The following is a 25,530-nucleotide window of genomic DNA, read 5'->3' as shown; positions in this document are numbered from 1 at the left end:
TCCCAGCATGTATTGACCCACTCCTGTACTCTACCTCTACCTACGCAGACCAGGTTTCCTGTTATGTTTAGCTTCTGTGGTTGACCACTGGGGGGAAAAGTCATCCAAAATGATAGGCTGTTTTGAGAAATGTATTTTTAGCACAAAATTTTCAGTCAATATTTTAAATTATACATAGTAATCAGAATATTCACATACCAAGCACCTATTGTTAGCTAGGTGTATACACAAAAATTTTCATTTTCCTAAGCATCATGAAATATAAGAGCTTTGCCTGGTTTACAAGCACTCAAAGAGGAGGGCCATACTGCACAAAACAACGTAAATCATTGTAAGAAGTATTTGGGGACTGGTTCTGAAATGACTGTGTGGGGTAAGTTTGCAGCCTGAATGATTTCACCTCAAGTTGTTTATTTAAATAATGACAGCAAAATTCCAGTAAATATAATATTTTTTGAACAATATACCAAGTTCCCACCTTGGCAAAGAACTGACTTTAATGGATTCTGTATATTTTGCCTAGTAATGCCAATGTAATAATTTAATATTTAGCCAATGGTGTCATTGAAAGTAATCATCAGCTGAACTTCAGAAGTGGCATATTTATAATTTCATTAGATGATTACTCTTGACTTTGCCTGCTTAACTGAAGAAAAAAAGAAGGGGTGATGAAAAGTGGAAAGGGAAGGAAATTTGGCTGTGTGTGGCTCTTGCTGTTGAATGTGTGTTCTAGGATCAACACCACAATACATAGAAACATACATACATATAAGCTATGCAACATATAGTTTGAGCCTAACTGAAATAACCCTGATATATTTAATCTAGAGAAGATACATAAACTGGATAGTTGAGAAGGGATCACAAAGTAGATGGAGTTCGGTAGATGGATTCGTTAAAGAACACTGCAGCTGAGCTACAGAGCTCTAGTCAAGAAATCAGTTTGGCAAAAGTAGGCTCACAAAAGGAAGTGGCTTATGTCAGCATCAATCAAGATCTAAATTAAAGCTTACGTAGTTCTGGATACCATGGATTCTAGTAAGAATTATGGGGTAAATCTAGCAGACCGGCTATTGTATCACTTCATATGTAAGTGCACATAGATTTTAAGGCTTCAAAAGGATTGTAGATGTAAGATGAGACACTCAGCTTTTCTGTGTGCCTTGCATTGAAGCCAGGAGCAGAGGTTTAGAGTTCCTGACATCTTGTGGGTAATGTAGTTTTATGCTCTGATTTTAGAGGAAAGTGAGTCATAAAGAGACTAGTGGGAGATAATCCAAGTTTATGGAGTGATGGAAGAACCAGAGAAGAGGTTTTCTGGCATCACCTTAGTGTCTCTCCAGTTGACTCCAGTTTTTAGACAAGTCATAAGTTAAGAGCAAGGAAAATGGAACTGTGATATGAATGGCTTATACAGAAAATTATAGAGAAATGTTCCTTTATCTAGATTGTGCTGGACTTGTATTTCCTTATATCTTTGGCATGTAGAAAATTGGTTTCATAATCTCCAGAGGAAAAAATTGCTATTTTTGCCTGGAGCATTCTCTTTGCTGATTCCTATCTGAATATTTTCAGATCTCAAATTAATTTTACCTTATTTGCTATGTTGGCTTTAATGAATCATATTCAAAACCAGTAAAAAGTTACACAAAAGACTACAGAGAAAAGGAAAAAAAACTGCACCTGGCTTTTCCAGCCCGCTTCTGTTGATCTCTTACTGGGTAGCATTTTATTCCATCTCTTATTCTCATTTATATGAAAATCCAGATAGAAATGAAAGTAATATATTAGCTGTTTAGGGAGAAAATGTTAAGTCAATTATACTCTTGCAAGATTTATAAGAACTAAAGTGAGTTTAAATTTGAATTGTCAAAGGAAATTTTACATGCATTAGGCACTCAGTAAAACCCATCATATGTATTTAATTATGTACTGGGCTTTGAACTGCTGTATTTAAAGTGGTATTTTTATCTTCAAAAAAGAGTTTTCTTAGCGAAATAATTCTATGCATCACTATGTATTTAAATTATACCTGTGGGTATAATTCAGAGAGTCATATATGTTGGTGATGAGATTTGGAGAACAGCATGCGTGGGTGTCAGACAATGAAACAAGAAGTTACCTCCTTTCTTATAAGCATCTGTTTAAAAAGGCAACAACAATTGTCTTGTCTGCCTAATGCAAGCACCTTCAACCTTATATAGTCAAGTGTTCTGGAAAACCTATTTTTTGTGATCACTTAGATTTTTAAGGATATGTGCATGCCGAATCCCTGCATATTGGGATGTTATTACTAAGTAGGAAACAGCTTATCTTAGAAGAGTAAGCAGTGACCTTTAAATCTTGCTTTCTACTGAAATATTTCAAAACCGAGCATATTAGAGAAGCATATTAAGCATGCATTTAAAAAAATGTAAAGCACTGCAGAGCATACTGAGCAACTCTGAGATCATTCGAGATGGTCCCAGTGTATGCTGGGTGCATCTGTATAGTCTCATGGTGAAATACGGCAGATCGAGCATCATGTTGCAAATGAAAGGATTGATAGGAATACAAAGGCTTAAACTCTTTATGCATGAGAACCTTCCCAGTGTTTTGATGCCAATGAATTAAATACTCCTCTTGGGTAACATTTCTCAGTCCTTATTAATATTTTTATATCTACAGTAACAAAATTATTTGAAATGGAGTAAGATGTTGAGAATTCAAGCAACAGGCTTCATTCTTCAGACTGTTATTTTAAATGAAGAGTGGTATGTCTGGTAGTCTGAAAATGTAGCCACATTTGAAACAATATTATTGTTTATTTCATTCTTGTCCAAGTCCAACAGCATCCTAAATCCGAAAGCATAATATCATCTGGTCTCAGTCTGAGCCAAATGCAAAATTGAGGAAGTTCATGTTTCAGACTATAAGCCTTCGTGGGAGGGTGAAATCAAGAGTCAGAGGTAGTACGCTTGCAAGCATCATTTTTTTTTTTACCATGTGGCATACTGGTGTGAAGATAAAATCATGAGGAAAAGCATTCCTTAATTAAAGCCATGAGCTCGTGGCAGGTACCTGAAGGCAACAACCAAGTAGCATGAAGGAACCAGCTTGCAAGTTGGTAGCTGTATGCGTCATTTGAACATTTAATTTTTATGTTTTGTATCAGTTTTGAATTTTATACATTCAAAATGATGATTGCTTATTAGACCCAAAATTTAAGATCACTGAATTTTAATTATTTATACTAAAAATGATATATGATTCTGTTACATTTTTATAGTGTTCTTATTAAAAAGCCTTATATACCTTAAAGTTACTGAACAATTATTAATCTCACAAGATAATTTTCTTTTAGATCTGATACTTACGTTAGTATCTTCAAGTGGAATCTAGAATCTGCAGTACCATCTTAAGATCCAATATTTACTCAGCTTTCCTTAAAAAATGTATGATAAACTATTAGATCAGCATCTTCTTTATTTTAATAATTATGTATCCTAAAATAGATCAAATAATTTATGTGCCTTTTTTCTGATATGTTTGTGCAATATTTATATAATTAGAAAATTTTATTTTCAATGGAATATTTTAAGAAATTTTTATGTAGTATCCTTGATTCTACAAGCATTACCATTTCTAGTTATATATTATTCTCTTTCCATTTAGAAAACAGTTTGGCTTAGTCTTCTTCGACTCATTATTCTGTTTGTACTCTACATTTCTAATTTTATACTTAAAAATATTCTACAGCATATTGCTTTGCGCAATGCATTTTTCAGTTGTCAACATTTACATGTTCTAGTGTGATATGAACTTTGCTGTGAGTTCACCAAGCTCTATTTATTGTTCCACGATTGCACAGAATGACCTCAGCTGGTAGCCTGTTTGTACACCATGCACAAGGCTGTAGGTTTGATCTCCCAACAATGAGTAAACTGTGTTTGGTGGTTCACACTACTGATCCCATCCCTTGGGTGGTAGAGGCAGCAGATTAGGAGTCCGTAGTCATCCTCAGCTACAGAGTGAGTTAGAGGCCAACTGAGAAAGAACAGCTATGCATCTCAAAGCAAACAACCAAAAGCTACTGAGAGTGTTTGATGAGATAAACAGTGGGGGCTTTTGAGTAGGTATGTTATCTCTAATGGTTCTAAGTTATACTGCCTGTCAAATGCAGTTAAAGCAAGTGACAATGAGAGCATCCAGCTGTCCCATATGCACCCCATAGTTTGTCCTCTGTAATTTACATTAGAAAGAAAATCATTTTTTCTTGTACGTAAATGGTGCAATATTTGATTGAATGAATGTTTAGTGCCTATTGACAGAATATTATCGTTTACTATAGCATTGTTGTTTTTCTAGGAAATGTTAGAGACTTTTTTGCATTATAATGCATTGCCACGCTCTGTGTTCTTGCACTATTTTGAGCAACTACTTATAATGATTTAATTTGCAGTACTGTGTGGTTAATAAGCTTTCTGTTTAAAATCCTCACACTGAGCTTTCTAAGAGCGACGTGGTCTACATATAAACTCTTTGCAAAAGCATCTGAATTATAGGCAGAGACACATTAGGCTGCCAGGATTGTTTGTTGTGGCTGCCTGGTTAGCGGCCGCTTGAACAGCTGAAGTATGAGCTTACTGATTCACTGAAGCCAGCTCAAACAAGTAGTGTAGCAACCTCAATGGGAAGTCAGCCTCATATACAAAGTCGAGTTGAAAAATTTTGCTGAAATATATGTTGATGGGGTGGAAATGCTATATATGTGAAGACTCAAGTTGATCTTCATAAACACATGACAGTTTTGTGAAATGTTCCAAAATGTTTCTTTGAATGTAATAAAATGGCAAAGTGCTACATTTTAATTCAAAAAATGACTTTTGTAATTATATATTGGATGGGTAATGAATTTATTTGTTGAAAATATACAGTACAAAATCTAACTTGGAGACACAATCCCTGAGTATGTATATATATATATATATATATATATATACATATATATATATATGATCTACATACATATCACATTTTTCATTTTCAAAAAATAAACTTTATGGTAATAGGAAGATAGTAAATCACTTCTATTAAGAAAATGAGTTTTACCATAATAAATTAGTATCTTAAATCTAACTCATATGTCTAATTCATAAGAATGACTGTGGTAAACATACTATAGTTACAATAATATATGTAGGTGAGGCTCAAAAATCAAGGTTGTTTATTTTAAATTCTATCTGTAGATAAATATAAAAAAAATTTGGAAGAAACTTCTAGAAAATATTCAACCATGGACAACTATTAAGCAGAAGATATTGAAACTCCCTAAAAACACTCCCTTTTTAAACTCTATACTCTCAGAAGTACTTGTTCTACGTACAGGCTTACTCTTTTCATTGAGGGGAGCTGCCAGACGCCTCAGGGAAGAAGTCAAGCCCTCTAGTTCAGAATTCTTTGGCTACTACTATTACTATAATATATAACTGTGTTAAACATGGAAATCTAAGGAATGCAAGTAGAGAATGACAGTCTTTATTTTATGGATTTATGTCAAAAATACTATTTATATATTTAATTTAAATGTTATACAAAGAGATAACTTGTAAACTCTCTCTGTATGTGTTTGTGTGTGTGTGTGTGTGTGTGTTTAGGATGTGTGTGTGTGTGTGTGTGTCTTTTGGGGTATGTGGGTGTGTGGGTGTGTTTAGGGTGTGTAGTGTGTGTGTGTGTGTGTTTACGGTGTGTGCATATGTAAGGTTGTACTCACTCATAGACATGCATGTGGAGGCCAAAGGTTGACATCAAGTGTTTTTCTTTATTTCTCTCTTCTCATACTCTTTCATACATTATCCACATTCAGTCTCTCTGAACCCAGATCTTCTCACTCCAGACAGGTATGCTGGCTGTCCCAGTATCCCTCTGTCTCTGCCCTTTCACTCCTCTTCTTGTCTCCTACTGACTGCCTACCATACACAGATGCTCCGCCCCGCCTAGTGTTTATTTTTTTTAAGTTTTTATTAATTTATTTATTTATTAAAGATTTCTGTCTCTTCCCCGCCACCGCCTCCCATTTCCCTCCCCCTCCCCCAATTAAGTCTCCCCCCAGCCCGAAAAGCAATCAGGGTTCCCTGTCCTGTGGGAAGTCCAAGGAACCCCCACCTCCATCCAGGTCTAGTAAGTTTATATGTGCCTGTGCCAAGTTCAAGTCCTCATACTGTGCAGCAAGTACCAATGAGCCACCTACCCAGCCTCTGATGTTGTCTTTAAATAGCAACTAAGTGGAAATGAACAAGAATGTAGAGTATGTTTAAAGCAATGTATGCTTGATCTTATTGAACATTCTTTCATTTCTTCTGAGGGTCTGTCATTGCCTTTTTTGTCCCATCCTCTTATCCATCCTGTGTCCATTAAGGGAGATGACAATCACTTAACCTTTAATAGAATTTGCAGATATATCGTAATTTTATTGCAGAGACTGATCAAAAGTCCTCTGAAAACACAGAATTACTTGATGAGCTGTTTTGTCGTATGTATTTTGTTTCTCGAGCCTGTGGTCAGCTGCTCACTTGGGTCATATTACCTAAGATTATAGCAGCTTTACCTAGGTGCATAGCTGTTCTGATGATAATAAAAAGGAGGATAGCCTTTGTTCCTTTAGATGGGAAGGCCATTTTCTGATTGGGTTCTAGGGTAAAAATAGATTGGCCTTTGAGCAAAAACTATGTATGTCATGATACTAATTTTCTATCACTATGATCAGTGCATCCTAGGCACAGAAGATCAGCATTTGACTCTTCATTTCATGTCGATTTTCAGGAAATTATTTATAACACAAAACATATTAAATGGGAGAAATGACTGCAGTTGTATAAGGGATCTGATTTAAACATTTTCTACTGGCTCAGAAATCCAGTACATTTGGCAGTTCTGTTTTGGAAAGTGGTAAAATGTAATACTATTGAGAAAGGATGTACTTTTGTCTTGACTAGTAACCTCGGTACTAAGGCATTTAGTTAGGAATTCTCATTTTACTCTCTTAAAACACTGGATTTTTCTATTCATCTGTTTATTCTTATAACTTCTACTACCTTTTTGAATATTATATGTTTAAAATGACTTAAATGAAGAAGCGAATGGATTTTACTTTCTTTATTAACTTCTCTTTGCTGTTCAAAATTTTTGTGTTTGTTCAGTAGATCCATGATTTTTATATTCTTTTCTCAAAGCCGTTTCTATACCTGACAAAATTACCCAAGCAATATTTCTGTAACTAAGCACTGGAGTATACAAGTAATAACATGAATACGTGGATGATAGAATGTAAATTGGAGACTAAATGGTAATAGAAATGCATTTATCGTTCTCTTTTTCCCCCCTTTCTCATAATGAACTAGGGAAGAGTGACACAGATGCATGTCTTAGAAAGGCCATTAACTGACATACAAAATCGCCCAAGCATCGTAGTTCACTGGAGAAACTAAAGACATGTAATGAGAGTGGAAAAGTAGGTTTCATAATTAGAAAGAATCAAAAGCAATCTCTTGCCTGCTTTAGCTTGCACAGATGATGGTGGAAAGAAAATGTTGTTTCTTTTTTCTTCTGAGACAGAAACAGAACATCAGTCAAAATGATAAGAGATGTCAGTGTAATATTCGTCTGACTGGGTGGGGCGCCCTGAGCTGGGGACTGCACTGGGTGTTTCAATTTTCCCTTTGCTTCAGTTTTAGTTTGGACTTTAGGGTAATAGATTCCATATCAATATAATGGAAGAAAAGTTCAGATTTCTTAATTGAGTAATAGAAAGATAGTTCATTATCTTCTAACAAAAATTTACCACTTTTGAAGTCAGGAAAATAAAAAAGCCTCTTTCTCTGTTAATGTAAATAAGGAAAATATTGCTTAAAATGAGCATGAAATTGTCTTTGTGGTAGAATTTTGTAGATATTTTTATTTAATTTGTAATTGTATGCAAGCACTTTTGCCTTGACTAACAATCTTATTAGTAATTATAAATTTTATCAAGTGGTAGCTGAAGTCGTCACCTGCATATGCGATCAACCTGAACCATGATATAAAGTTCATCTGTAAGGTCTGAAATGCAGAACTGCTTCATTTTCATACCATACGAAATTTCAGAAGATGATTATAGAAAAGGAACATTTCAGGCTACTAATAAAATGCAAACTAAAAGCTGATTTAAAAATTATCTGTATTTCATAGTCATCTTTGTGGTATAAAATCAGTAATATTTCCCCTTTGTCTTACACTTTTTTTAATATGAAATTTATGTTAACATAGGTGAAAAAGTTCTAAAGGAAAAAAAAAACAGATAATTCAATTGATTTGTACTGACATACTCTAAAATTAAAGGTACAGTGTTAGGGGAGTGTGACATAAGGCATACAGTAAAAATTTTAACATAATTGAATAATTTTTTAAGTAAGTTGTCTTCTATTTCAGTGACTCAGTACTCATGCCACAGGATTTTCTACTTGAATATGAACCCCAGTATTAAGATATTCAATGAAGGATTGTCATTTTACTGTCTTAATACATTGGATTTTTCTATTAATCTATTTATTTTTTTAGCTTCTACTACATTTTGATGATTAAATGCTACCGTCTGCAGTGATAATTCAATCTGGATAGTCAGTTGCTGGCTCTATCATTCCATATATACACCTACCTCACAGCTGAAAAGTCTAAACCCACCATTGTTACTTTTACTGGAGATTAAAATCAAATAAGATAATTTATGCAAAATACGGAAAATTCATGGCACAAAATGCAGTAAGTTATAGTAGACTATTACAAAATATCAGTTGATATACTAATTCTAAAAGCATTTTGTGAGTATTAGATGCAATAGTTTATAAAATATAATGGATAAAGTAGGCATAGAAGACCTTCAGGAAATAATGAACTATGAACACCTAAAGTTAGACTTAAGATGGCATTTTTTAGTTGTTATACAATTGTCACTCATGATATAGTAATATGTTCCTTGTGGGAACCATCCTCCTACTGCGTCAACTTTAAGAGATTTTGACATTGTCTGACTGATCTTGACTACACCCTTTAATTTTTTCTTTTAATGGGTAAAATAGGACTACTGTTATTCGACCAGGTTAGCTCAGCCTTGTGTGTAAACACCAGTGGTACCTTAATCTCTTTTCCTAATACTGATCATCTAAGTGATTATCATGAGTTATTTTTCATATCTCTGTAACTGAGCAGATTCCACCATAGTTTGCCTTGCACACCAAAGTCCACCTGAAAAAAAATTAATCCTTGAGACAAGTTGGCAATCAAGAAAATATGTGGTCTGTCTGTAGATGAAATATCAGAAATGGAGACTCTGAAATGACCATCTTAAACATGATATATTCATTTTGAATATATGCGTGGATATCAATGCATGTATTAAATACTTTTAATGTGTTGTTATTGAATTCTTAAAGCAAGAGTAAGGGTCTGTGTTATTTTTAGCCCTGCATGAAGCTAAGAAAGTGTAGTAAAAACATTGAAGATTCTCCAGCTCCATATATTGAATTGTTAGACCTGTGATTCAAACAGAGGCACTTGAATCACACAGTGACATGTTATCGTCCACAGTATACTGCCTCTCAGTGCACACAAACACTTAAGAAACTAATCGTTCAGTATTGATTAGTGTTTCGCTGCCAAAAAGACCCTGATGTTAAATATTTATGCTTGCCCAGAATTTAGTTAAATTAACAAGTATCTACAGCCATGGAAGTTTACCAGGTCTGGATATGTTTATATGGATTATTGAGCTTAGAATTCATTTATTAAACAAGGCCACTTTGTAGGCAGAGAATAAACAATTAATCAAATATCTGAAACCTTTTTACAAACTGTAGTTTGACTCCTTAATTTTTGCCTACCTTTGCCCTTGGTCATTTTTCTGAAAATATATATGCAACAGGCTATTGTTGTTCCTTGTTACAGAAACTAAGGAATAAGTTTCATTAGAAGTACACAGGAGCTGGGCAGTGGTGGCACACACTTATAATTCTAGCACTCAAGAGGCAGAGGCAGGTGAATCTGTGAGTTCAAGACCAGCCTTGTCTACAAGAGCTAGTTCCAGGACAGGCTGTAAAGCAGCACAGAGAAAGTTTGTCACAAAATCAAAACACAACAACAACAACAAAAGAACAAAGAAAGAAAGATAGAAAGAAAGAAAGGAAGGAAGGAAGGAAGGAAGGAAGGAAGGAAGGAAGGAAGGAAGGAAGGAAGGAAGGAAGGCAGACACAGGAGGAAGTTCTTATTAATTAAACCAATATAAAGCTAATTTTGCCATCTAATATACTCCATAATAGAGGTGCTCTGTTAAAGAAGTTTCAGTATTTTGCTTGAACAACTTATGGCTTTCGCTAGAAAAAAATCTCAGAACATAGAGAAGTAAAGGATAGTTCACATCATCTGAAAGTCATGCTTTTATGAACACAGTAAATTTTACTATCAAGTAATATGCTTATTCTAATTTTCATATTTGGACATTGACTTCACCATGAAAAACCAAAGAAGAAAGACAGCCGTGACACTCCCACACTGGAGATATTAGCATGATATATTCTGGGGACAGTGGATGATGCTTTCTGGACTACAGAGACCAAGGAGGAAAAGCACAGATGGTTCCCAACACTCAGTGCTTCACGACGTGAACTACAATTGACCCTGTGCCAGACCAGTTTTTCAAAGAATGATTTTTTTTATGTTTTACTCAAATTTCTAAATGATGGCATATTTCTTGGTCAGTCTCTGAAGACATATTGAATTCAGATATAGTCTAGATCACTCACAATCAGTGTAATTTTGGGAAATTACTTAATACTTTTGTCCTATTTATAACATGTGACCAAACATTAAATGACTCAGTTGTGTAACATGCAGAATCATGACTAACACTTAAGGCTTTCTATAGACGTTCTTCTAGTGAATTTTAGATGTTCCATATGGAGACACATGCTGGTTCACTGAGATGTTTGTTTTTCTTGGTGCTTCTTTTAAACTCCTGTACTTGCCTTTTTATACACCCTATTGCCGGCAGTGATAAAAAAATTTCCTCTGTTGAGCAATTTGAGCAGCTTTGGTGAGATCCCAAGTCCTTTCTTAAGCAGATAAGAGTTGTACATCAGTGTGTGGTATAGGGACGGTGTAGACATCATTATTCTAAAACCCTTTCATCATTTTGAAAGCAGATCCAGGGCTGGGTCTTGCATGAATGCTTTTGCTGAAGTTCATGCTCAGTGGATTCACGACTAGAATATTTGAGTTGTGCAAACTATTTGTAGGCCCACGAAATTGATTATAAGGACAGCAGAATACAATATTTACCAACTGATATAGAACCAAAGGCATTTTAATCTACATTTAAGGTCTTTCATGGGAAAACCACTTTGAAATGAGAGTCTGCTGTTATCAATACTGTATGTGTTCAGTAGACTTAGCATGCTGTGAGCTCACAGGATGATCCAGACTCTCAAATCCATGAAGCAGAGCCTCTCTTGTTTATAGTATTTAAAATAAATTGTTTCAGTTCTCTGTGGGATTGTTTCCTGTTGAGAAGAACCTCGTAATTAAAAGCAGCAACTGGAATAGAATTATAATGCAGGTATTTTGACAATGCGGGCACCTGGTATATTATCTTGAAATAAACTGACCTATGGCTATTACCGATAGTGTTCATTCTAGGGGAGATTTGCATAACTACGGAGAATTAGTCCCTTTGCCCATCTTTTTTGAAAAGAGCATAGAGTATTTAGTAGAGAGGAGGTAATTATGCTATTTGGGATAATAGTCAGATTTACTGTCTAGAATGTGATTCTGAACACTACATGAATTTCAGTATAATTGTTCAAATCCTGTTTTGATAAAAGCTGATTCATTTTTTTCAGCAGTTTCCTTATGTTCTCTTCTTATTCTTATTGTCATTTCTTTAAACAAGAAGCTCTACATTATTAACAATAGTTCTATTTAATATTAATATTGACCTTTTGTCAGTGTCTAGACATTGTTTATTGGAAAATTTTGAGTTATCATAAATCAAACCTTTTTTTAAATGTTGACTTACTTTGTCCAATATTTCTTTACATACCCATCATTATCTGCAACATTATCTGCTTATAAGCTAGGTAAGAGTTGTAGATTTACTTGAGTGCCCAAAACCACTTTGGAGTGTAAAAGCACCCAAGGTGCATAACAAAAGAATTCTCAAGTTGGCTTTGTTATTAAGAGACAATTCAAAAATGATTGTATTATCAAACTTAATTATAATTGCTATAATTTTGGTGACATTTAGGCATAATATGCAAAAAGTTATACCTACTAATATAATATTTTCTCATCCAGGTCATATTTAGTTTTTTTCTTCTCACATGTAAACATATTGTCATTGTGATAATATATTGTGATAAAGGAGAATTAAAGTTAAAATATTTTGTGTGGTTCATCTTACAGTTATCCATTTCGAGTACACACAAATGCAAAATGTGAGTTTTAGTTTAATGCTATATGTAAGATTTTAGAAAATTCCAGGTAGGTCTTAGTGGCCATCAATAAAACTCTCCGGCAGTATGTAATTTAAGTGTACTATTTAAGGTTTGAACGTTAAACACTTTGTTTAAGTGAACGTTTAGTATGTTTTTTGAAATAACTTAGCTATAATTATGAGTTCTTATTCCACAATGCAGATATTTACCTACAAATCACCACAAATCTTCTTACATCCAAAATATTATCTGGTATTACACAAATCATGCCAGAAATGTCATTATTACAGCATAAAATTCATTGTATCTATTTTAACTGTGTTCATCTTAAAATGAGTCATGTAGATTGGAGAGTGTGGAGGGGAGGAGAGAGAGGTGAGCATGCACAAATCAATAAAATATGCAAATTTTGTATGATTTAATCAGAACCCTAAATAATGATGCATGAGTGCTGTCTTCCATTGTCTTCTCTTAGCATGAATTGTTACATCCATCCTCAGTCAGCCGGTCCACAAAGCTATCTGTGATGGCAGAAAAAGATTCTTTTTTGAAATGGATGCTTCATTGCCTTCCTCCTCATAACCATTCGAAGTCCTTTGTCGATTTATATTCATTATTGCCACTGAACGAACAGTGCGGGTTTTCATTACTTCATAGGCATGGGAAGCATGATTCAGGTTGCTGCTAGTTCTGACCCATTTCCTCCCCTTTTTTCACTTTCGTTCACTGAAAAATCCACCAATAGAAAAACAAGATGCACAGTAAATCAGTACAAAATAAATAGTGTATCACAAATTAAGTTGTCATATCTCATTTGAATATAATAGAATATTATGTATTGGACAAAGAAGCTTATGAAAAACTGTATTTTAAAGACTTTTATAAATCATACCTTTAAAAACTATACTATCATTGCTAATACTCTGAATGTGTACTTCATTGTTATTATGGGTAATTTTGATTTCTTTTACAGTGTTCTGCTGCTAACAAAAAAAAAGTTGTCTTGTTGTGTGATTGATTATATTAAGTTCACAGTTTGATTGGGAAATGTATTCAGTCATTTAGTGCAACTTGATCAAATTTATTTGAGCTTCCACAAAGCCAGTGCGTGCAGTAGGAGCCTAGGCAGTTTGGATGCTCAACTTACTAGACCTGGATGGAGGTGGGGGTTCCTTGGACTTCCCACAGGACAGGGAACCCTGATTGCTTTTCGGGCTGGGGGGAGACTTAATTGCGGGAGGGGGAGGGGAATGGGAGGCGGTGGCGGGGAAGAGACAGAAATCTTTAATAAATAAATAAATTTAAAAAAAAAATAAAAAAAATAAAAAAAAACAAAAACAAATTTATTTGAGCTTATCATTAATTTTCTGTGGCTCCTATGGTCCTCTACAAAGTTCTTCTTAAGCTTAAACTCACACATATGTACATAAATATACTTACATAAGCTGCATTCATTCAGTAGCATGGGAACATCAGGATTCTGTTTATTTTCTTTAAATTTACTATCAGTGATAATAGCAATAATATAAAAAATTCATTATCACTAAAATTCCTAGAATAAAATAATAAAAATATATAACCCATGCTTTTCTTCTTAATAATCAAGAATATGAAAAAATAATAGAGTTGAATTTTAAGATTTTTTTTCTATTTTTGAAACTAAAATATAGTTACTTCATTCCCCCCCCCCCGCTTTTTTTAAATCCTCCAACCCCTCTCATGTATACCTCAAATTCATGGTCTCTGGCTTATTTTTCTTTAATTGTTGTGCTATACATAGGATATATATATATATATATATATATATATATATAATTACATATATATATCTAAATACATAACTAGAAGCGTTTTAGTCCTTATGATGTTACTTGCATGTTATTATTTGAGGGCTCCTCACCTAGTGTTGAATAGACAGTCAAGGAATGACCCTGAAGAAGACTGTCTCTTCTGCTCTTCACTCACCAGAAGTTCCTTGCCTAGGGATAGGGCCCACAATACTTCCCCACCTCCACATTAGCATGTCTGTTGTTACCATCCTTGCTTGGATCTTGTTTGGTCAGCTGTGACTTCTTGGGTGTAACAATATTGAACTGGAAAGCGGGTTTACAAAAGTAATTGGATCGCCAACATCAAAAAATCTATTTAAAATTACATTCTTTGTTAACTCAGACATTTCAGTTTCATATTACTATAAAATTCCTCTCAAAGCCTTTTCTTTAAGCTGCCAGGCGTTTGTCTCAACTCAGGAGGGACAGGAAGAAGCCAGCCATCTTGGAAATTTGTGAACTTATTATCTAGCCATGCACCCCCTGACTATCTGTCTTCCTACTTCAGGGTCTATGTAACTCCTAGTCTTAACAAGTAGTGATGACTTTGCTGTCTCTGGAATGAAATCTCATTTCTGAAAATTTCCTCTCAGAAGAAATAAAACAGCAGTTTTAGTGGGGCAGTTAAATAGAATCAAATTAAAAGAAAGCATTAATATAAGGCCTGAGAGATGGCTTACATAGCAACATAGGGACTTGAATTTGATCCCCAGAACTCATTTAAAAAGCTGAAATGAGTGGTTACTTATAATCCCAGCACTAGGGAGTTGAAACAGGAGGATTTCTGGAACTTTCTGGTCAGCCAAGCTAGCTCAATTGAAAATCTCAGGATAAAGAAAAGGAGCCTGTTTCAAGAAACAAGGTGGACAGGTTTTCGGGAACTCCACCCAAGGCTGACCTCTGACCTCCACATGCATGAACATACTTTAAAACATATATTGGCACACATACAAAAAACATAAAGGAGATTGAAAATATAAAATAGTGTCAATGCAGTGGTAAAATCCAGGAACAAAGGTGCATGCAAGGACTTCAAGTAAGTGGATCACACTGCATGTTTTATGCATGTTTTAGAGCCTTCTGACAGTCTATGGATGTTATATAATACATTCCAAGTCATATTTTAGAATTTGAAATGGGAAGAATTACAGATACTTGCTAGCATGCTTTTTAGTAAAAGTTGAGTAATAATTCTTGAGTTTAACTCTTCTGTGGCGGCACAGGCACTGACAACTCAGCAGCGATGCTCGCCCTCCAGTTATTTCCCTTCTAATGGAAGACTTTGAGCTTTGCAATGAGTGGTGCATATCCTTGAAGCAAAACTCCGGCATATACTTGAAGCATCTGGCAGAATGGGGAGAAGTATTATGGTGCCGAGACACAGTTAATATTTTAGCATTCATTAATTCATTATTCCACAGTTATTCACCAGGAATCTGAAATGTGCCAAGCAGCTCTCTAGGCAGGGTATTTATCAAGTCAATATGCTTCATTTTTGTTTTACTAGGATGTTAGCATCATTAGGATATTATTCTTGCTAAACACATGGCATTTCCAGTTTGGAAGAGACTGTATTTGTTCCTTTACGGAACAGAAAAGACAGAAAAAAATAACTGACTTGAAACCCCCAGGCAAAAGTAACTCCTTCAACATATTAGGGAGGGAAAACAGTTTTCTCCTTCACCTGGAACTGGATAAATACCTCTGTTAGGACTCTGAAGAGGTCAACTTTGCTGGAAGGGTGGAGAGGTCAATTATTAATGAAGCCAGTCACTGAGTCTGCTATAGACCAGTGTTTCCATTTCAAATGTCAAGAGCCATGACAAAAATGAACTAGTGTTCATTATCAAACATTCCACATAATTTATTGTACTTTCCAGAGAATGGAAAGCTTTAGAATGGGAATTAAAATTACTTGCATTTTGTTTTTGTAATCCCAGCACCAGGCATTCATCTTTGGAAGCCCCGTCCCTTGAGTCTGCCAAACCTTAACCTCTCCCCAGGGAGGGTCAAGGGAGCCTGCCAAATCTTGAATCTTCCCCAGGAATGGTCAAGACCACTCCCACAGGCTGTTTAAATTGCTTCCAAGAAAATAAAGATGTGGTCTTCCCTCTTTCTCGTCGGTAGTTGTGTTGGCTTTGCGTTTCCCCCACAGGCCACTTGAGAGTGCAGATGTCCAATTAAACATGGATATCTTTTAATTTGTTCTGGTTGGTTTTATTTGTGTCGATGGAGAGGCTCGTTTTTACGAATATTCCTAACATATTGGAGGTCCGTGGTGGGGAGAGCTGTTTTTCCCATGGGTTCAAGGCCACTTATTGGAAAACACTCCTTTAGCACACACTCTCCACTTGGCTAAAATTGGCTTTCAGGCTAGACAGGCTTCTTCTTCTTGTTGAATCCCCCCCCCCCATTTTTTTTGCTTATGCTAGTAGGGGTAGGGGACCCATTCGTGTTTACTTCTGTGGATTTTCAGGCTTTCCCTTGAAGGTGCGATCTCACCGTTAAAGTCTGATTCAAGCAGCTGAGTCTGTCTTAGCTGAGGTGAAAATTGCGTGGCCAGGGACACCTACCATTCAATTTCCACAACCCCGTTTTGGCTCTAGTTGTCCTAGTGAATGCATTGTGATAGACTTGAGCCCCACAATTGGGCATAGGCTTACAAATGGGTTCTTGCAATTCGAAGCCAGATCCGTTATTGCCCCTGGACTGCCTCCTACAAAATCTTTACAAATCGGTACTGTCCAATACAATCTGTCCCTAAAGGCTAATTTCTCTATAAGATTTGGCCTCAAATTGACCTTGACAATGGGATGCGATGGCCACCAGAGGGAACTCTTCAGTTTTCCATCCTTGGGGACCTAGACCATTTTTGCTCAAGCGGGGATAAATGGACAAAACCCTCATGTGTCCACAGATTCTGGGCACTGTGCTCTCACCCCTCCCTCAGTAGCCAGTGTTTTGCAGCACCGGTTGTGGTCGCCAGCGTCATAGCGCCTTCAGATTCCCGACCCTCTGGGAATTAGGAATGTGGAAGCTCTGCCTCAATCTTGCAGCCAAACACTCTGGTCCCTCCCCCACTCCCTCAAACCCTTACTACCCAACCTCTTCCTGTGGAACAACATTCTCCACATTCCTCCTCTTACCCACCCCTACTACTCCCTCCCCTGCCAAATCTGAAGTTCAAGGTCAACTTTCTCCCTTACTACAGCCCTCTCTTCCCCTCCCTCCAACCTCTTCTCCCTATCCTCAACCACTTGTCTATCTGCGAGAGATCTGGTGGAGTGTTACAAGCTTGGTTCAGCCGTCTCTGTATATATCCCATCATAATCTTGACCCACTCCTCCACTTGCTCTCTTTGAACGGATTCTCAGAGCTTGGGCAGGTACTTGGCTGTGGATCTCTGCATTTGGTTCCATCGGTTACTGGATGAAGGCTCTATGATGACAGGGTATTCGCCAGTCTGATTACAGGGGAAGGCCAGTTTAGAAAGTCTTTCCATTAGAGCTAGGAGTCTTAGCTGGGGTCCTGCTTGTGGATTCCTGGGAATTTCCCTATCACCAGTTTTCTCCCTAACTGCATAGTGGCTTCCTCTATCAACATATCTCTTTCATTACTCTTCCTACTTTGTCCTTGCCCCACCCCACCATCCTGTTTCCCCCCCCCCTCCAGTTTACTCCCTATCCCCTGTCCCAGTTTACCCAAGAGTTCCCATCTATTTCCTCTTCCCAGGAAGATCCACGTGTCCCTCTTAGGTTCTTTCTTGTTACATCTAGCTTCTCTATTAGCTCTGGGTTGTAATCTAGTTATCCTTTGCTTTACTTCTAGTATCCACTTGTGAGTGAGTACGTACCATGTTTGTCTTTCTGAGACTGAATTATTTCACTCAGAATGTTCTTTTATTTTATTTTATTTCATCCTTCAAATTTGCGTTCAAATTTCACAATGTTGTTGCTTTTTAAGGCTGAGTAATATTCCACTGTTTAAATGTACCACATTTTTTTCTTCATTCTTTTGTTGAGAATATCTAGGTTTTCTCCTCAGTGATTTAAAAGTGACAGTAAATCAAAGACAAGACAAAGAAAAAACACAGAAAAGCATTGACTCCATTTTAAAAATATGTTTTGAAGTTATAATATAATTGAAAGCATTCCCACACTTCCCTTTCTTCTCTCCAATCCCTCCCACACACCCTTCTTGTTCTCTCTCTCTCTCTCTCTCTCTCTCTCTCTCTCTCTCTCTCTCTCAGGTTCTTGGCCTCTTTTTCTTGAATTGTTACATTCAGATCACATGTGTGCATGTACACATACACACACACCATAGCTACACACACACACACATATGTACATATTTATGTATGTAAATAATTCAGTGTTGACCTTTGGTATTGAGTAACAATTTATAAATATAGTTCATTTTGAGTTGACCAATTTTTCGTGAGTATGGGGCCTGTCCTGTAGTATGGTTAATATACCCAGTGTCACTCTTTGTTGACAACTCTTTTCCATCAGGTATTAGTAGCAAATAGCTTCTTCATTAGGGCTGGGATCTTGTGTCTTGTGTTCACTTCCCCTTCTCCATGTGTGGACTTTGTCTGGCTTGAACTTTTGCAGGTCTTATTTATGCTGATTTTCTTTTAGTTTATATTTATTATTTCCCTTTCATTTTCTTTTTCTTGAGAGAGGAATAAAAATATGAAATTGAGTGGATAGTGATCTAGGAGGAGTTGGGGGAGGGGAAAGAATAAGATCAAAACATACTGCATAAAATATTTTAGCAAATAAAAAAACCAAAGAACAATAAATCATTTTTCTTTAAATCTAAGTCTAGCCTTGCAAGACAGCAGCTAGACCTGTGTGAATTGTAATGAGACTTCTCTGTCATTACAATGCTCAGATTGACTTTGAAAGGGAATTGAAAGCAGCACTGGGAACACTCCAAACCCTGTACTAATTTTAGGTCATTAGTTGCTCTTTCCTTGGAACATTAAACAATTCTCAAATAAGGTTTTGTTAATGTTGTCCTAAAATACATGCTGCCACCTAGCCAACTTCCTTGGGAAGCTAATATATTATTTTTTCCAGTTTTAAAAAGGATGGTAGCAGAACACATGTTTAGTGTTAGTAGCTCTCCTTTTAAAGAGGGTTTAGCAGAGAAAGGTGGGGGCAGAATGAAATCCTGAGTAATGTGTATTTTAAAAAGCTGAGATGCTCTGACCTACTCTGAAACCCATGATTTCTCTGCTGATGGCACAAATGAACCATGAGCACTGAAGATAGAGTAAGAAGGGACAGAAACTATTTATGGCTACATTTGGATATTCACGATCAAATGTTAAAATAAGACAAGACAGCCTGCACATCTAGATGTGTGCCTAGCAGACAGCGGCTGTTGACTCATTAATCTTTTTTTTTTTTTTTACCTGTTAGGATACTGCTGAAAGCTTTTGGTAATTAAGGGTAGATGCAAAATGTTCAAGTGCTCTGTGTCATTTATATACAAGTTTTTCCTTAATGCTATTTTTGTTTCTTGCTAGGACCATGGTTTTCCATTAACCTGTCTACCATGGTGCAGTTTTAACTTCATTTCAGAGGCTTTATGTATTTCTCCATCTTTATAACAGGAAATGATTGATCAACTCACTCATGTTTTGTTATTTTTCATGCTGATGTTGAAATTTGCTGTGGAGTCGTTTTTAACTTTTCGTTGTAGCCTATGTTACAGCCTGCCCATTGATGTAAAATGAAGGTCGCTGCTAGCTCTAACACAAGTGCTGACAAATCAAACCAAGATTAACGTGTCATGTACCTCTAACTGCCGAGTGCCAACACTCATTATTAACCACATTTCCAAGCAAAACCAAAAGGCTATAAGATATTTTTTGAAGTTTTGTTTTTCTGAATGTAATACTCCAAGTGGAGTCTCATTGCCTGTGCTCAAATCTTCTTGTGACTCCCCCACTTATTTTACTTTCATTCTTCTCTCCTATCTTTCATTTCTTTTCCCCCTCTTCCTGCCCACCACCCTTTCCCTCTCCTGCTTTCTCTTTCTCCATTCCTACTTTCAATGCCTTTCTTTAGTTTTCTTCTCTAGTAACTCTTAAAATGTCACTAAACATCATGCTGGGTTTCTTTCCAGATTTTTCCTTTTCATTTATTCTTGCTAAGATTCTTAAGTATACATTCTTTATTTCCTATCTTTTCACTGAAAATCCCACACAGTGAAAGGATTAATGTATAAGAAAACCAGAAACCATTCTTACTTTCTTTCTCCCTTCCTCTTATCTTTTCTTAAGAACATATTTACTATACTTAAATTTAAGAATCTGAGGAGCGGAATCGTGTTTACTCTTCACTGTGTCTCTATAAAAGAGTGGGAGGTAAATGGTTAAGCAGGGTTAATCAACTTGTGTAAGCCTAGATGTGATTGATAGAATTGGAGAAACAGGTGTACCTATGTGATTGATAGAATTGGAGAGACAGGTGTTCCTATTCTAGGGACCATAGTTGACCTCAAACCTTAAAACTCTTGCCCTGTAGAACTGGTTTGAGACAAATAACTTGTCACATGTGTCTTATTTGGGGAAATGGGAACAATGCACGCTAGTTTCTTTCTATAATAAAAAGAGCTCCCACTATATGGCAGGAACTGAAGAGTCAACACTTATAGATTAACATACAAGGTCTTCTGTTTGTACAAAGCTGTCCTTACTGGTTTCAGGGATAAATGTGTGCCACGCATAATGACAACTGAGCTATTTCTCTAAGCGAAGGTGGCTCTGCTAAATATACTTGGCACATGGTCACTGTTCAAAGGTCATGTGTCAATGTCCAAAAGACATACCAGATGTTTGGTGTATATTTAGACATTTTCTTCATTATCATGCACAGGGGCTGGAGGAATGAAAAAGGCTTTTTCATCATTAAGCCATTTAGATTAAATAAAATGCTCATTTATGATACAATAAGCACAAGGAATCACTATCTATGAATTTGTAGGTTAGTATTGTTTTAAATAAAAGGATAATATTAGAAAAGGAGAAAAATGATGTACAACATCATTGGATATAATATTATCTACAAAGAAGTAAACTAGACAGGCAATCACAATTACATTGTTTTTTTAAAGTGCTTAAAACTTCAAGAATAATTAGGGCTGACATTTCTTTTATGCTGATAACCAGTGGTTTGCAGCAAACAACAACATTTTAATGCATGAATGCTTGGCTATCTAAGACATTTCATTTTTGTGGCAGTTTTATGTCTAGTATCTTTTAAAATCCAGTCATAAAAATACATTTAATGGCTGGGAATTTGTAGTTATTGTTATCTTTTAATAGATAGATAGATAGATAGATAGATAGATAGATAGATAGATAGATAATAGATAGAAAAATAAGTACTTCTAGTCCTAAAAATTTTAGTAACATTGAGCATTTTAAAATAACTGTCAGGGGTGGGAGAAGATACATTTCTCATACAAACTCATTTTTTAGGTTCCTCTAACTTAGCTTAAAATAACCTAATTAAATATGATGGTAGTAGCTTTGTGGATTAGTCTGGAAAGAATTCCATTTCAGAGGAAGAAGAAAATATATGTGGATCATTTTAGTTACCTACAAGACAGCAAATTTAATTATATCTTGCCTAGCAGGAAAGGTTCATAATGCTACGTCTTGTTGGTTGGTAGCCCTGGGGTTAAGTATTCAATATTATCATCATTATATATGAATCGTTATCTTGATAGACTTTTATTTTATGTTTCAAAAACAAAAGCATGTGAGATGCTGACTGTTTTAGAATATGTCATGGCAAGTGTCTGGACACACTGTAAGGGATATTTTATTTCACTGTTTTCCTCAAGCTCATGAATCATGTATAGCTGGTCACACTTCTCAGATTGTCTTAGACCGAATCTTGAACCTGACTGCAATTGTAAATGCATTTAATCATAGTCAATCCCCATGTGTTCTTTAGCAGCCACATAGGTATATCATGGAGAGATAATTAGTCCTCGTTTTGAATGGACAACATTTTAAATAGCTAAATGACATCCTTTAATACATCCTAAAGGGTAAATGAATCCCTGAATGTTTTCATAGCTTTTATGCAGAGAAGCAACTTCTACTTGACACTTACTTGAAGACAAGTTCATGTCAAGATGTTGTTTTCTCTTTAAATCCGTTCTCTTGCACTTAAGCTCTGCGTAACTGAGCACAGTTAACATGCAAAGCAGGAACCTGCTTCTTAACTTTCCCCCTCCTTGGAAGGTGATTGACTGCAGATTCACTAGGACTCTTTCTTCGCTACTTTCTATTCTGTTAAGGTTCTTTACGTCAAATTCCATTATCAAAATGCTAAAACACTCATAAAGTTCACCTAAGGAATGAGATTATATTGTACGAAAGACAAACATTCTACTTAATTTCTTCATTTTTACCATCTTTTTCTTACCAAATGCAACAAAATGGAATTGAGATTTAAGTTGTAAAAAGTATGATTTTTAAGTTGTACAAAATAGTAATTATACAAAATTGTTTCTTTGGGAGGAATGAGAGATTATATATGGTTAAATAGATGACAGAGTACTAATTATTATTTATATTCTTTGTTATTATATATCTGCAAGTAACAAAGGATTAAGTTTTCATTAACTTTGAACAGCTAGTAATTATAGCAATACAATGTAAACTGTCAGAAAAAATCATTACCATATGGAGGACTAATCTTCTAAATTAAATTATGATTCTTCTTCTAAGCAATTTGTAATATGCATTGTTAAATTTATTAATTAAATAACTAAAAATTAGCAAATTAACAGATGTTTTTCTCTCATTAAGTTTTCTAGGTATATTTTAAACAAATATATTGGTCCCCACAAATTATATAACAAAGACATATACCTGTGACCATTCACTTGTCAATACTATTATTTCTCCAAAGAATGTAGATAAATTCAAAATTTTTAAATATTCGCCTCTTTCTTCAATTTTGTCCAAAAAAGAGAACATTGAGTAAAACATATGTTTTAGTCACATAGAGCAAATATCCATCCAAATATGCAATATGTAGGAAAAGGATACAGGAAATGAGAGAAAGCATTAGTTTTTGTAATAGCAGATCACATATTCAATGCGACTATATTAAGATCTTAATGCCATGTGCTTCACATTTCCTCATTTCTTTCTCAAAAAATTCCATTGGCTGGTAAGTGGCAGAATATGAACTCACATCATACGCCTGTGTGCTTGCCACTCTAACTCACTGCTTCCTCGTACTCTCTAGAAAGCTTGTGTTCCATTACAAAACCTGGGAAGTAGTGAAGACATACATGTACTTGAAGGCACCAGGCCCATTTTCTCTTATTATTTTTTGGTATTTCTAGCTTTTTTCTCCATTCTTTCAGATTATATTTTAGCTTCATGATTAGCAAAGATCTATCCTTGAAAAACTAAACTTTTGGACATTATCAAATATTATCAAATTATTTGGAATAATTTGTTTCTTTTAGGGAGTCCAGCTCAAATCATGTCTTATATGTATTTTCTTCTACAAAGGCTATGTCATCCGTACTTCCCAATTCAACCAGCTGAACTGTGTTCAGCATGTCTTGCATAGCCTCATACTTTACTAGAAGTCACATTACTTTTTTTTTCCCTTCGGTTTGTTAAAACATGCACTTCTTTCACATCCAACTCACCAAGAGACATGGCTTCCTCCAAATTCAGTCATCCTAATACAAGGGAGTTTACACACATGGCTTTGGTTTTCATGGAATGACAAGAATTCAGAACCTCATAACTGAGTATTCTTCCTGACATGTGGAATTTAACTTAGACATATACCATGAAGATGAAACTTTTTCTTGGATGCACATGACTGTAACAAGAGAAGGAGATGGAGAATCTTTACCAATATTATAATTTGGTCTCCTTATTTTGAAATGGATTGAAAGTTCTTGATCACATTCAAAGACAACTGAGGTGCACATCTGGGAGAGAAGAGTTTGAGTGAAAAAAGTTGAATTTAAGCAATTATATCTCAGGTTTATGCTGGCACTGGTAGCTCCCATATACACTTGTCTCCTTCTCACGTCTTCATCTCTTCAATCTCAAAACTTTCCCCATATTTCAAGCTAAAACATTAGCTATAATCTGTTCTCACCACTCTATTTGATAGGCAGGAACTGTGCTTTTTCCAGCTTTGGCCACATGAAGAACAAAGTAGAACCTCATTTCACCAAAAAAAAAAATAACTGAATTTTTCATATTCATAACCTAAGTTCATGTATGTTTCATTTTTGTGCTATTCATCGAAATGTGGTAAAGTGGTAAGGAGCCAGATCTGAAGGCAGATTGTCTGAGTTTGTAGCCACCTTCCAACACTCAGCAGATGCAAGCTTGTGAGTAATTCACTCATTTCCTCTTCACTTTCATTTCCTCATCTGTGACTGTAGGTGATAAACAATGAGTCACCTGTAAAGCTTTCAGAATCAGTCCTGACAAATCAGTATTTCCTGAACACAGGGATAAACATTCTGAAGAGTTTTGGGAACCCCAGTAGTGGGGTCTGTACTTGCGGAGCTTGTAAACTCTGTATCAGTTTTATTCAATAAAATTTTACCTCTTTTCATTTCATACTCCCTGCTGGGATTTTCTCTGAGTTCCTGTGTCTTGCCACAAGTCTGAAATCCAGTAGCCACTGGCGTATTTGCAGAATAGCAAAAGCTGACAAGTTGGAAGGCAGAACTTGCCAGTGTTTTCCTTCTGATGTTCTTTAGCACTCACAGAGTATAAGCCAATGGTTAATACAGTGCACATTAATTTGAAGTGGGCCATTTAAATGCAAACTTGCAAAACATGTGCTTTGGTGAGTGTTTGTATTACTCCAATACTTGCAGCTTTGTCTTTTGTTATTGTTGTTCTTTCTGATAGGATTGGTGTGTTTGAATTTCAAGAGATACATTGGCCAATCCTCAAAAACTTAGGAAAATGAAATCCCCCCCAGCCTGTCTTCTTTGCTGAAGTGCTACAGAATAGCCAGTGAAGCTAATTCATTGCACACACGGGAAAATCTGTTTACACCATGAAACCTATTTTCTTATGTGAGGCCAACTGCTGGCAAACTCAAAACTGAAAACATTGGCAAAAACAAAAATGCACACAAACACAAAAAGACTTAAATAAAAGCATGTAAGGCAGA

At 35.7% G+C, this 25,530-nt stretch overlaps 1 protein-coding gene across 6 annotated transcripts in view; it reads left to right on the top strand.

Moving 5' to 3' along the window:
* The window catches only part of Pcdh7 (protocadherin 7), a 402,204-nt gene that overhangs the window by 359,661 nt on the left and 17,013 nt on the right, over window positions 1–25,530 (top strand). The window lies entirely within an intron of this gene.

The sequence above is a fragment of the Microtus pennsylvanicus genome, chromosome 12, assembly GCF_037038515.1.
Source record: "Microtus pennsylvanicus isolate mMicPen1 chromosome 12, mMicPen1.hap1, whole genome shotgun sequence".
Lineage (NCBI taxonomy): Eukaryota > Metazoa > Chordata > Mammalia > Rodentia > Cricetidae > Microtus > Microtus pennsylvanicus.
This window is presented reverse-complemented; position numbering and strand designations above follow the sequence as displayed.